Below are 13,293 nucleotides of genomic sequence, written 5' to 3' on the forward strand. Positions count from 1 at the left end.
TGTTTGGACCCCGAGGGTTCATGACCTGTGTCTAATCATGAACCATGATCATTACTGTGATTTTACTGCGACTTAAAACTTTATAGACTGAGTTGTAAATTAGAATTGACTGTACTTTTTATTGATTTATTTTAAAGCAGTAGGAGTTGTTATATACTAAGTAATATTGGTTCTTTTGAAAATTGAATTTTCCCACTTAATGACCGAATAGTATAGTCAAAGTCTTGTTTCAATTACAAAAACATTTCACAATCAGATACAGAACATTGTGTGGATGCATTACCTCAAATGACATGCTGTTAGCTGTTTCAATTGATGTAATTTGCCCCTGCATGTTTACACTGAATACAAACTGACAACCAGTGTTGAGGCGAAGCAACTTATAATTTTGCTCAGTCATATCTTTATCTGTGTTTGCATTCAGTCAACCCATAAGCCATCATTGCACCAATGGCAGAGGCAGATAAGTCGTGAAAGGCAGCGTGTACAGAGCAAATTAACATTCAAGAGCTGGTGGTTGTGCATACAATCCCGGAGGCGTATTCAATTCAAAATTCCAGCCATTTCATGTATAACCAAAACCGAAGCAGCACAGGTTCAGCATGAATCATCGATTCTGCTTTCCACTGGTTCGGAGAGAAATCACTATAAACCCTATGGAATTACACAACTCATCTGTGCTGCAGAAAACAACTAACTGAATGCCAAAATGTGTCTGTGGAGAATTGCTACTTTTCTATGATGTAAATTTCTTAATTGTGTGTGTGTGTGTGTGTGTGTGTGTGTGTGTGCAGCAGGGCTTCAAATACTATTTGAAAAGTCAAAAACAGTGGTAAGTAGCTCCCTGTGATATCATTCCTTGTTCTGAGGTGAGACAGAGTTGTTTCCATTAAAATCGTTCCCCTTTACAGAGCCACTAATGATGTGTCATTAAGATGCATTGATTTCCCCTTGAGGGAGTGGTATGGGGGGATTCACTACTTATATGTGTCTCTCAAGGCAATATCATCAAGTGTGGACTTTATTACCACTATCATAGTGATATAATATTAATATGTCACAATGGAAGTAGTCCACACATTAAATAGCTTACAAAATGTGTTGGCACGCACCACGATGAATTTTGTAACAGAAATGAGTTGTGTTGCATTGAGGATGAGCTAAAAACATGGAATAACCGTTGCAGTTGAGGCAATAAGCGTTATTTGGATTTGTCTAGTGTTTTCTGTAATCTTTGCAGGATTTGTCAGAAATAATTCCCTGACATAGAGTGGCTGAGAGGCATCATGGAGCATATGCTATCTAACATAGCCATTCCACTCCTTGCCAAGCATCTGCTGATCCCATATGGGTATTGACTGAGAGTGTGACTGAGGGAGGGAGACACACTTACTGTTTGTTTTTTTCAGAGGAATCTTTCATCATTCCTTACAGATGGAGGGAACCATGGAACTGTACAGATAATTTGTGCTGTCTATTGATTATACCAGCAGATACATCAATCACGTTTCTTCATCTTGGATTCCAACAACTGTGATACATTCCCGTGAACGTTACGGAGACAAAAGACGGCGATCACAAGACGCAGCGCATCTGAGTGCAGCCAATTTGTTTGCTTTTTTTACAGGGCAGGTTTCTGAATGTGGCTTCAACTAATTTGCCAACAACATTGTGCATCAAAGGCAAAAAAGGTAAAGACGGCAGACGAATGCCAATATAGAACAATGGCCATGTGTAATGTTCCATGTGGTTTTGAAGCAATTTTAATAGACTGGGGAAGAGAATGTGTGGGCTGTTAAACATGAATGCATGCTTTCTAAAATTTGTGTCTGACTCGCGAGTCCCAGGAGGCTGCAGAAACAGACACCTATTGCTTTTATTTCCCATGTGCATAATAGGCTTGTTTTATTAGAAGTGACTCCGCCGTCTCTTTCAAACTGAGCCTGCCTCACAAGACCACCCCCCCACACACACACACTGACACTGTATGCGGTTTAATGAGCGCCCTGTGCACTAATGCCTCTGTAAGTCATCTCATTCCCTTCTACTCCTCTTATCTTATTCACAAAGGAGCACAAGTCACCCTCTGAGCTGTCACTCGTGGGGTTTGTGTCTCCATTACCTCTTACCTGATGCACCTCTCACCATTACTGTTCTTATGCAGGATCTAGTGAGATGAATAATTTCTCCCTCATTCTGTTCTCTGTCCTTTTTGAAAATATGCTAGTTATTCACGTCCTTGAACCACGCTGCCATCAGGCTGTTGCTAGACTGTGATGCCTATTCTTTATGCATCTCCGTGGCCCTTTCGCTTCCCTTGCTGATTTCCATTTTCGCCCTCCAAACGTCTTTTTTCCTTGCCTCGATCAGATCCAGCTTTTAGGACACCTGTGATTCTGTGTCACCCTCTGCAGTTTATCTGTCTAGATCTAATACAAATGGAAGAGTCAAAGCTCAAGTTTGTCTCAAGGCATGTTCGTAACGCTTAGTTGTGTAGCAGACGGCCTTGCTGTCCTCAGCACGGGGAAGATAGCCGTTTTCTGCCTCTCAACCCTAACGCATGGAGAGAGTAAGTGCACTTTACTGCTGACCTAAAATAAAACCAAATGTAGCTTAATAACTTTGGGAAATGGACTCGCTAACTGGTGCACTTTGAGTGCACACTAGTGGCTCATTGCTATGTGTTGCCTGTCATTGACAAAGCGGCTACCAGCCTCAGCCTTGACTGCACATAAAGGCTGGACAAGAGCCGAACACACAGGGAAGGACGTCCCCGGACCAGCCTAAGCCATCCTATTAGTCTCCAATTATCTTTGAGATGATAGCAAGGCCTGCCAAGTTAGGCCCATCTCAACAGTGGTTGGGAAACAGTGTGTCCTGGCGTGCCCGTCTTGTATTTGTAGCAGTGATTAGGGTAGAATATGGAAATGCACTACAGGGAGTATTGTCATGAATACTGTGAACATACACACGGTTACTGTGACAATACATTATAATGCTACATCTGCCAAAGTTTTCGAAACTGAAATTACTGTACAATCTAGGCTAATGCGGGTTGGCGATCGGATCGTATATCGCAGATTTTTTTTTTTTTACACCGATATTAAAGCGATTTTAACTAACTTCCTATCAGACCTAAGATGTTATTTAAAAACATCTCTAGAATCTGAGCCCCACTGTGCATTTAGAGATGTTTCCGGTGGAATGGCATGTCCGCCCGCTGAGCGCAATTAATCAGCACGAGCTACAAGTGAATTTTAAATCCTTCATTATGAAACAGTTTGCCGTCTCTTTTCCATGGATATCCATATGCTCGCTCAACAAATGTTGCTTTGAGCGCCATAAGAGTAGTTAACATTAGGGATGTGATTTGTATTGAGATTTTAAAATAGTATATTGATGGTAAACGGAACAAGTATGTTGTAATATTGTCGCACTATGCCCAGACTCCCAGGCTTTTAAAAGGGAGCTTGTTTTATGAATAGAAATTTTAAATGTTTTACATAAAATGTTCAAACTCTTTTATCAATGTATATCCACGTAATTTATAGGAAGGTTACAGTACTGTAAGTCTAGTTCAATAAACACAGCATTGGCCCTCGGCTGGACTAAATGCGCGCCTGTGATTGGAGAAGAGTACTAAGCATGGTCTCTAGTAGAGGGCGGAGCTTGTGTGAGTTGGAACCATAGACTGAATACAAGAAGTGGACATAATCACTGTGACGTCACTCATTGGTTTGTGATATGTAGTCATTTTGGGGTTTGTCATTTTGGCCTTCGCCATGTTGGTTTTGGTTCGCAGGTAGGCAACACACTATTTAGTTAGGTTTAAGAAAAGATTGTAACTATGGAAGTGGCATCACTTAAGCATGGAAGTTACGTGACATCTGGGTAAAACCCATATTATCCCCAAATACGAGATACTACATCTTTTTTGACACAAAGTCTTCCATGATGGCATTTCACTGGCGTGCTGTAACATAACACCCTCTCCCACTCCGCCTCCTGGCGATTGAGATTGCCTCTTGGCGATCTCGAGTAACCCCAAATGGATGATGTGAAAGTAGAAGTGATCACCCAACCCTTATCCTATCCAGTTTGGAGAACAAAAGGTAAATGAACAGTAACCAGGCAACAGCTTTCCTCCTGTTCAGGGCTCAATACAAACTAGGTTTTGACCTCATATGTCAAGGTTGTGCTTTGTTTTTATTCTACCGTGTCATCCTACAATAGCTCAGGTACCCAACAAAAGAGCAGCATCCTGATCAAGTTGAACTAATAAATCCATAGTGATGGGATTGCATTCTTGACTGGGCAACACACCCCCGACAAAAGAGCAAAGAAACAATAAAAACATGCATAACTCTGAAAGTAGACAAGTGGCCTTGCTCTGGTTTTTCATTTGTGAGGATCACATTTGATTTCCCCACACTTCCTCAAAGATCTGTTTTAGGGTTTAGATTAGCATTGTAACTGACTTCCTCCATGTGTTCTTGTAGAGAAGATAAAAAACAGTATATTTATATCTCTTTGACTGGGACTATTGCCTAACATTGCTGATGATTAGATTACATTAGTACACATATGAAATGTTACTGGCAAACCCTTCCAGGGTGTAGCTCAATGCATCCAGGCCCTAAAAACCTGGACAGGATCAGCATGTATATTGCAGGTTATAAATGCTGGATCCCAAGCGCCTCACAAGCAATTGATTTTTTTTTTCTTTCAAAATAAGTAAATGTAAATAAGAAAAGGCCCCATATCGCCCTCAAAGGGCCTTTTAATCTCCGGCCCTTGACTTGCTTTACCGTGGCATTTCAACAATGCTACCTGTAGGATGCTTGAGGGCTAGAAGAATGTCATCTGTTGCCCATAACACTGAGTACTGTGAGCTCGCCGGACGAGCCACTGTCGCACTGATGCAAAGAAACAGTGCATCTGTTTTTATTTTGTATGATGCAGACAGCATGTGGGATGTCATTCAGGCCTCTGAATTCATCTTAAAGCTCTGCAACTGCCTCATTGGCTGTGGCTTTTTATTTCTTTATTTAATTTTTACAATCCCTACCCTACTGTTCTCCTGCAAGGGAGATCTCTAATGATATGGCCCATGAAACATAAGTGCGTTGCATGCTGCTAATGAAGAGCATCGCTGTCAGCTACACTGGCGGATGACTGAGATTACGGCGACGCATAATCATGAAATAATTGTGGGCAGCAGCGTGACGCCGTGTGCCCGACAAGAGTTGCATTTTTCGGGGGCTGGCCTGAACCCCTGGACTTGAAATACTTTTGGAGCAAAAATCTCTGCACGTCGACTATGCCGGGTTCTTTTGACATACTCTGGTATTAAATTAAGGTACTGGGGCCCATAAACTGGACCTCTATGATTAACAATATATGGTTGCTTTGCAGCACACATAAATTACATCTGAGCTCCCACCGGCCCATACTGTATGGCTTTTCTGCGCTGTTGTAGCTTATATTGATGTGGTGCAGTAACCCGCCGTGGGTCGATACATCATGCGGCCTCGCAATTAATGGCACAGCACCACCAGTGAACTTGGCCATCTGTATACCAGTTAAGGATGGCTGAGGAGATTAGGGCAACCCCAGACAATGAAATCAGACCGAGACAATGCAAAAACAAAAGATGGAGGAGAAGAAGCTCAATGTTTGATTTGATTAGATTTTTCCATGGAGGAAAGGCATGAATTACTACGACACAGCTAACGGTTAAATACCAAGAGAGGTACAGAGTGTGTGTGTGTGTGTGTGGGGGGGAGCAGTGGGGGACTACGAGTGTGCAACTGACACACGCGTAAAGGACACAGAACGAGGCGAAACATTGTTAATTCTCAATGTATATGATTACGAATAAGGTGGTTAAAACACGTGCACGCGCGCAGACAGAGAAACAACATGATGCATTGCTGAAAGAGTGGGGTGTTTACACACACACACACACGCACACGCCTGCAAACAAACACACAGACGCAGAGTATATTGATAGATGGACGCGCAGTTTTCTGCTGGATTTTGGAGAGTCCCTCTCGGTGCCAGGTGCAGAACACGACGGCTGTCTCTGAATGAAAATCAGTCCGCTAAGCAAAAAAAAAAGAAGAAAAAAAACCTGCACGAGCCCCGCGCCTTCAGCCCGCAAAGAGTTTCGGGGGAGGCGTCAGCACCGGGCTGAAACTGGACAATGGGGCTTCGTGCGCACAGATTAAGCCCAAATCAATGATTATGCAGGGCCACGCTTTATAAAGTTGACTGGCGTCCAGCGTTTGCCGTGATTAGCATTTCAGTCCACGCCAGTGAGCCAGCGACTCTAAGTAGTCATGGAAAAAAAAAGAAAAAAGGATAGACCTCATTTAGACATACGAGCTTATTTGCTCTGCTAGCGATTGTTGAACCAAATATTTTGGCGCACGGCGTTGTGAAATACAAGTATAAGTACGGGCTCTAATAAGCCATATACCAGCAAGAAATGGAGGAGAAAAACACATTGCAGCTCTGCGACTAACAGGCTACATACAGGCTTCAGCCACATCCTTCAAGCTCCCCGAACCACTTCACAAAAGACACCAAAAGCCCATATTTGACATTGCAAGAGTGCATTTTGGAAAATAAGAAGACCGTTTTTTGATGCACACATATTATTTAACCCAGGTTCCGATCGGAAGAGACACAGAGGCGTCCTCGTGTTGTATTGAGAGAAAAGAAGACAGCAGGAGAATATATATATATTTTTGAATATGATGAAAGATGATAACACGAAACAGAACTCACCCATGTCCGCGTCTCTGTCAGCTCCAGCCTACAGGTTTTAATGGCTTCTGGTGCGCGACATCCGAGTCCGCATGACGCGCTCTCCACAGACAGGTACCGTCTAATCCACTAGCCCGGTCTCTCCGCGCAGCCGCCGTTTTCCAGAGCGCACCTGCCCTTTTTTCACTCTCCCGGACCTGGTTGTGCTATCCGGTTTAGTTCTGCATCTATAACCGCGCAGCCGAACCGGGGCTAATGTAATTTACTTCCAACTCCAGATTAAAAAGAAATATCCGGTTTCAAAACTGCCTATCCATGTCTTCGCAGCGGGAGAATCGTTCTTTTTTTTTTTTCAAGTTACAGCCAAAAAGAGTACTGCAGTAGGTGCAGACAATACGGAGCCACGTCCAAGTGAATTGTGTCAGTCTTACACGAAGAATCCGCGAAAATCCTGTCGCCAAAGAAACTTCACAAATCGGGTGGCATGGTGCACACAAAAAAATCAACAAGACGTTATTTTCCAAAATGAGTCAAGCAGCCCTTAGATTCCTCAACCAAGTGAACCCCCGGCGTCTCTATCCTCGAGGATGCTCAGTCGGATCCGCGCATGGCGCACAGAAGGGAGAAAAAAAAGTAACGGTCGGCTGTCCACAAGTCTCTGCGAAACCGCCGTGAAAGGAGTCACGCGCAACAATCACCCATCCGAATATCCATCTTCTTTTTTTTTTTTTGCTCCAAATCCTCCTCTAGGTCTCGTCGCCGCTCGGTGTTGGAATGCAGGCGTGACGCCGTGGTTAATCACGACCGCGTGTCAATGCAACTTTGTCAGGCAGAACCGGAATGCCCTCTTCTGGCGAGACCGCGACCCGTGAACTCGTCTGAGGGTGAGACGTGTGTTAGGGGAGGGTGCTGCCACGGACTACACCGACATCCCCCCCACCCCCCCCCCCATTACGGCGTAACCGAAAATCAAATATCACAAGCGACCCCTTCATTATTTTAACAGCCTCATGTGTTTATAAAAAACTCTCTCCAAAATCCATTGTTGAGCATATGCGCAGGTAGGAATTTGTATATAATAAGGAATTAATTAGTTATCATTTCCTAAACATGGAAGTGTGCTTAAACGCCTGCGTGTGTGCTCTTCTATATTTGTGAGGACCATTTTCGAGTGTGACACCTTCAGAGTGACATGTTTGAGGGCAGAGAATGAGTTTCAGACTCAAGGTTAGAATAAGGATTCAGATTCAGGTTAGATAAATGTTTGCAGGTTGTTGCTGTCGCTACGTCTGTGGTTAGAATCGATGAAATGCATTGTGTTGTAAAGAACATGCACAGGCCTGCGTGTGTGGGAACGAGGTCCATCGTGAGGGTAACCTACATACTGTGAACCAATACAGACGGCTCCAGGACGCTGTCCGTGGTGCTGAAATGTGACTGATTTTCGGAACTGCCCAGGGTTTCTGATTCCTAGTTTCTAACAGTGACAGGTTCTAGGGAACGACCGGAACTAGAAGTCGTGAACAGAATACTTAACATTCTGCACCAACCCGGATTGGAAACGCAAAGGGCACTTAATCGACAGCGGCCTCCCTCCGCGTCGCCCCCAGCTGCCTTTTTAGAGCTTGGGTGTATTTAAGGAAGGAACCGGCAGCTGAATTTTTAATGTGGATTGCATCTGCACTTGGTTGCTAATCTATGTGTACCCTTTATTTCAGACTTGAATACAGCTGGCCTCCTACTGGCATCCATGCAACCATATACTATAAATAACTCTTATTAAGTCAGGAATTATTTGGTATTTTTTCTTTTCTTTTTTGTCATATATTTGTTTGTACTGGCAGAAGTGCTGGTACTTCACTTGGGTTTTTCCATTTTGTATATTTGAACCTTTCTGCATTTTAATAAAAACTACTAATTATTTCTTCCCTATCTTTGTGTATATATATATATATATATATACCATAATGTCTCCACAGAGAAAAAGTGGTACAAATGGGAGCCAACTACAAAATTAAAATGCCACTTAGTGAAATAATGATTTCATATTCTCAATGCACCAATAGTCACAAAGATAACTTTAACCTTTTGCTACTTCAGTATATTTTATATGTATGTGTATATATATACGCAATATATATGTACGCTTATGTTTTTAATTGAGTGTATATATACTCAATTAAAAACATAAGCGTACTAGATATATGATATAGTAACTAGTATATACGGAGAAAAATAAAAGGTCAAACTTGGAGCCAACAAGCTGAAATTATGATTTAATATTCTCAAAGTACCAACAGTCACAGAGAGAACTTTTATTGTTTGTTACTCCAGTGTATGCTCCAGCTACATGTTCGCACTTTTACTAAAAGCAGAAACAGAGTAGTTTTCCATCATAGTACTTTTACTTCAATAAAGGATCTGAATACCACTTCCACCACTAACATTCTTGGAGCCCTTGCTAAATAGAACCTGCTGGGTGACGTATGTCTTTCCCTGTGAAAGGTTGGACTATTTAAACGAAAATGTCCCCCCATCGTTATAAGCTAGCACAGAGGTTTACACCCTGCGGCACCTCTTGCACTTATTCCCAGCTAATCACTTGGTATGTGACTGCCACCAAATGCCTCTCTTCACTTGATCTCATGGTATATTATATCCTCGCCTACTAATCAGCACTGCAGATCAGTGTCGGTGAGACATGTCGCATGAATGTCAATGACATCTCTCAGCTCTATCACGTCTTTTCACAGCCATCCTGTCCTGATGCATTAGCAATTTCCCATGCTACCGACCGGCCGCGCCCATTCATCTGCTCGGTTACCTGTTTTCAATGCACCTCTCGGACGATTCTCCGGCACCGTCTTCAAATTCAGCATGCTTGCTCCGTGGCTCAGCCTCAGCATTGGCTGCCATGCAATTTGTCTGATGACTTTACTCCTGGATGTGGTTCAACAAGCAGAGGCCATTCTGCTGACGGCGCTGAAACAATTAATACCCTGTGAAGTTAAGGAGACAGAGACAGTGCCAGCCCACAGCAGTGATTTCTATCCTGAAGAAATAGAACTGTGTATAGTTTACCCTCACCTTTTTTTTTTTTAACTCTACCAATGAATTGCCTTTGCTTGTTGGTTTAAGCGTCTGTCAGGTAGGTCGTATTCAACATTTGCACAGGGGGGAGGGGGGGGGGAGAGTAATTTAGAGGTCTTGAACAAGACAAGACAAGTCTTGACGATATTGCGACTGTAGCCGGTCGCTGTCATGAGAGATTGTGTCCTCCCCGAACAAAATATAGTTTTAAATGTGTAACATGTAATGTCTCGCCATCTGCTCTAAATAGGGGGGGGGGGGGCAGTATTTTACCTCTTCTACTGGGTCCTATCAATATGAATTTGCAGTCGTCAGTTATCAAAGAAAAGCCAGGGCAGTAAGATGACAAAATTCAACTACATTTCTGAACCTCTGAGAGCCGGTCAAAGAAAACAGCTTATAATCTGCCAATGTATCCCTGATCCAATGGTTTGAATGATATCTCATTGAAAAAAATAAACCTCCGTCTTTACAGGAAACAACTTAGTTGGGTTTGGGCAACAGAACTACTTGGTTAAGTTTAGGGAAAAGAGAGTAAAAAAATACTACGTTAGGTTAAGAAAACAAAACTACTCCGTCAGGTTGAGGAAAAGATCATGAAGTACTTAGTTGGACAACAAAACTACAGTAGGGCCGTTGCTTCAGTACGGACGTGACGTGACAAATAAATCATCCTTGACTTTATCGTTTCACGCACGAACAGCGGTCTCACGGGAGAAAGGCCAATTTTTACAACACTGTTGGGGTATTTGGTTGGCTGAGCATCCGGCAACTAGCTGTTGCCGGATGCTCTACTCTAGCAGGCAGCCTCCCGGCAGTGAGGAGGCAGGACGAGGCGAGGCGGCTCAAGTCATTTTCTAATTTCTGCCACATTATGAAATGAAATCACATCAGCACAATACATTTACGTATTCTGCACAAACTGTTGCTTCTTCACATTCTTTTGATTATGTTTAATTTCATTGAATGTTTTAAACAAAAATTCCGGCCAAATCTCACACGTTGCACCTTTTTAAAGCCAATACCTGCCTAAACACTCTTCCCTGGTTGGAACTGTGTTAGTTGCCCGGCAACGTTCACATGTTGAACAATCTTCCAGGTCTCAAATGTTGAGGCTGTCGGTGATTTCAATAGCACCTTCTCCTTGAGCTCTCTCAGAGACAAAAGTGTGCAGTGACTGAAAATACAGACAATCTTCTCCGTTGCATGGAAGCAATTCATAAGCTCATAAGTGATGGTACTGGGAACCAAACAGAAGTGTGTGCACGGGCCCATCCACCCTGCATGCTGCCACTGACAAAGCATCATTTTGATGGCTAAAAATAGCTTTTTAAATGTAAAGAAAATGTATAATAATAAAGATATAAGTTGAATAAGAGTACAAAAATATCTGAGATACAATATAGATGGATGAACAGGGTGAGAATGTTCCTAAGACTCGCCTGTATGGGTAGATGTATGGCCCTCACCGGTGCATGTGTTCTGTCTAAGTGATTCTGACAACACAAGATATTTTCAGGCTTTCTCCAGGGTGAGAGACAGCTCTGCACTGTCCTTCTCGTGTTCACATTAGACTGGGACTTGTTCTCTCTAGTGTTCTTTTCTTTTTCCATTTCCTCTGATCTTAAGCCTGGCAGAATCATCTTAACCTGCCTCAAGGCAATTCTCAAGCTGACATCGAGTTTCTCGGGTTCACAGATGAATGTGAATCATCGAGCAAATATCCAGGGACAGCTTATACAGCCAACACTGCGCCATACGAAAATACAACTTTTTCTTCTTCCCCTTTGGTTATTTTGTTTTTGGTGGGGGGGAAATAAAGGAAGCTGTTTTTAGTCCAAAGAATGTTGTGATACCAAGGTTGCCGCAGCAGATGCGGTAGTTGTAAATCTCTGCTTTTGCAGGTCGCTTCCATTAACCTTTACCTCAAGCTGGGTTCCAATCTGGAGGGCTGTGTTCCACACACTGCGGCTCAGGTTGGGGCCGAGGTGTTTGGGTTTAGACGTGCTTGAAACCAGACGCATGCAAAGCACTTGGAGCATGTTAAACAAACAGGGTAAAGCACACACTTTGTATAGATCGCAGAGGAGAGGAGAAGGGTTTATTACATTAGATTACATTACATTACAGTCATTTAGCTGACGCTTTTATCCAAAGCGACATTTTAGATGCTATCATACCGTAGGCACAGCTACGGGAGCAATTTATGGTATGGTGTGAAAAGACTGGACCGGCGTGTACGTTTTAGCCCATATCCCACACTTTACACTGTGGCAAACCATTAAGACAATCCCGGTGCTCTGTTTTAAATTGTGTATTTAGTCTAATATTTCAGTGATTAATTGGTTTCCATCAATGTCTGTACAAAATGAAATGATATAAGCATGCTCTGGAAACATGCTTGGCTTGTGGAATCCATCATGGTAAAGATTGCATTTTAGCTGTGCTGTAACACATTATTTAGTAACACATTACATTATTGCGACTACTTTACGTGTAGGGTAACACTTTTTCACTTCATAAATTTGGGGGTGGGCTTCTTTGCCAAATTTGAGGATTAAACGGATGGTCGATATCAGTTTTGGTCTCTGAGTTCAGTGGAGAGACTGAACCTGGACCTGTTCGCTCAGTGCAAGTAGCCGGAGCTATCGACGAGAAATGTGATGCCGGGTCTTCTTCGTTGTAACGTTCATCACTGGTAAGCCAGGAATCGTGTGGTTTTGTCCAGAGTTGTGTTGTTGTTTTATTAATTAGTACTGCGACTAATTATTTCTGCTTGTATCTTATCATGCAAGGATAGTAAGACTAAAATGAATGAATTGTTGATTTTCATACCATACGGAAAATATGGTAAACTGAATGAATCACCATTAACCCGTTCTCTGACACTCTTTAGCGTATGCATGAGACGCGCGGGGCTTGCAACTACATTACCTGGTGGATTGCACTGTGAAGCAGGATGAGCAGAAGAAAAATTGTAAGTCTTTAATTAATATATGTTTTTTCTGAGGCAAAGATTCCCCAATGTTTTGCTTCCTTTAGTTCCCTTTGATCCTCATCATAGATTAGCCCATAGAAATGGAAATAGTCACAAAATGCAATCTATTGGTTGTGCACATCTTTTCTTTTTTGTGTCGATCAGGACGAAAAAATAATGCCGAAGGAAAGTCAATTGGGATCTTTTTTTCATGGCGGACACACAAATTAAAAGGCATTCATGTGACTAAGCAACAGGCAGAGCAAGTGACGTAGTGTTTAAATACAAAAATAAACTAATGGCAGAGCGGAGGGGAGGTGGATTAGTCCAACAAACCCAGGACTTTCAACCCTGAGCCCAGTGTTTGACATCGCGTTGTGTTTTTATGGTTGTGTTTTTGTTGCTAATTACGTGATTTTGTTGCTTAAACCTAACGTTCGTTTTGTTACCTAAAC

The sequence above is a fragment of the Pholis gunnellus genome (assembly GCF_910591455.1).
Source record: "Pholis gunnellus genome assembly, chromosome: 18".
NCBI classification, from domain to species: domain Eukaryota; kingdom Metazoa; phylum Chordata; class Actinopteri; order Perciformes; family Pholidae; genus Pholis; species Pholis gunnellus.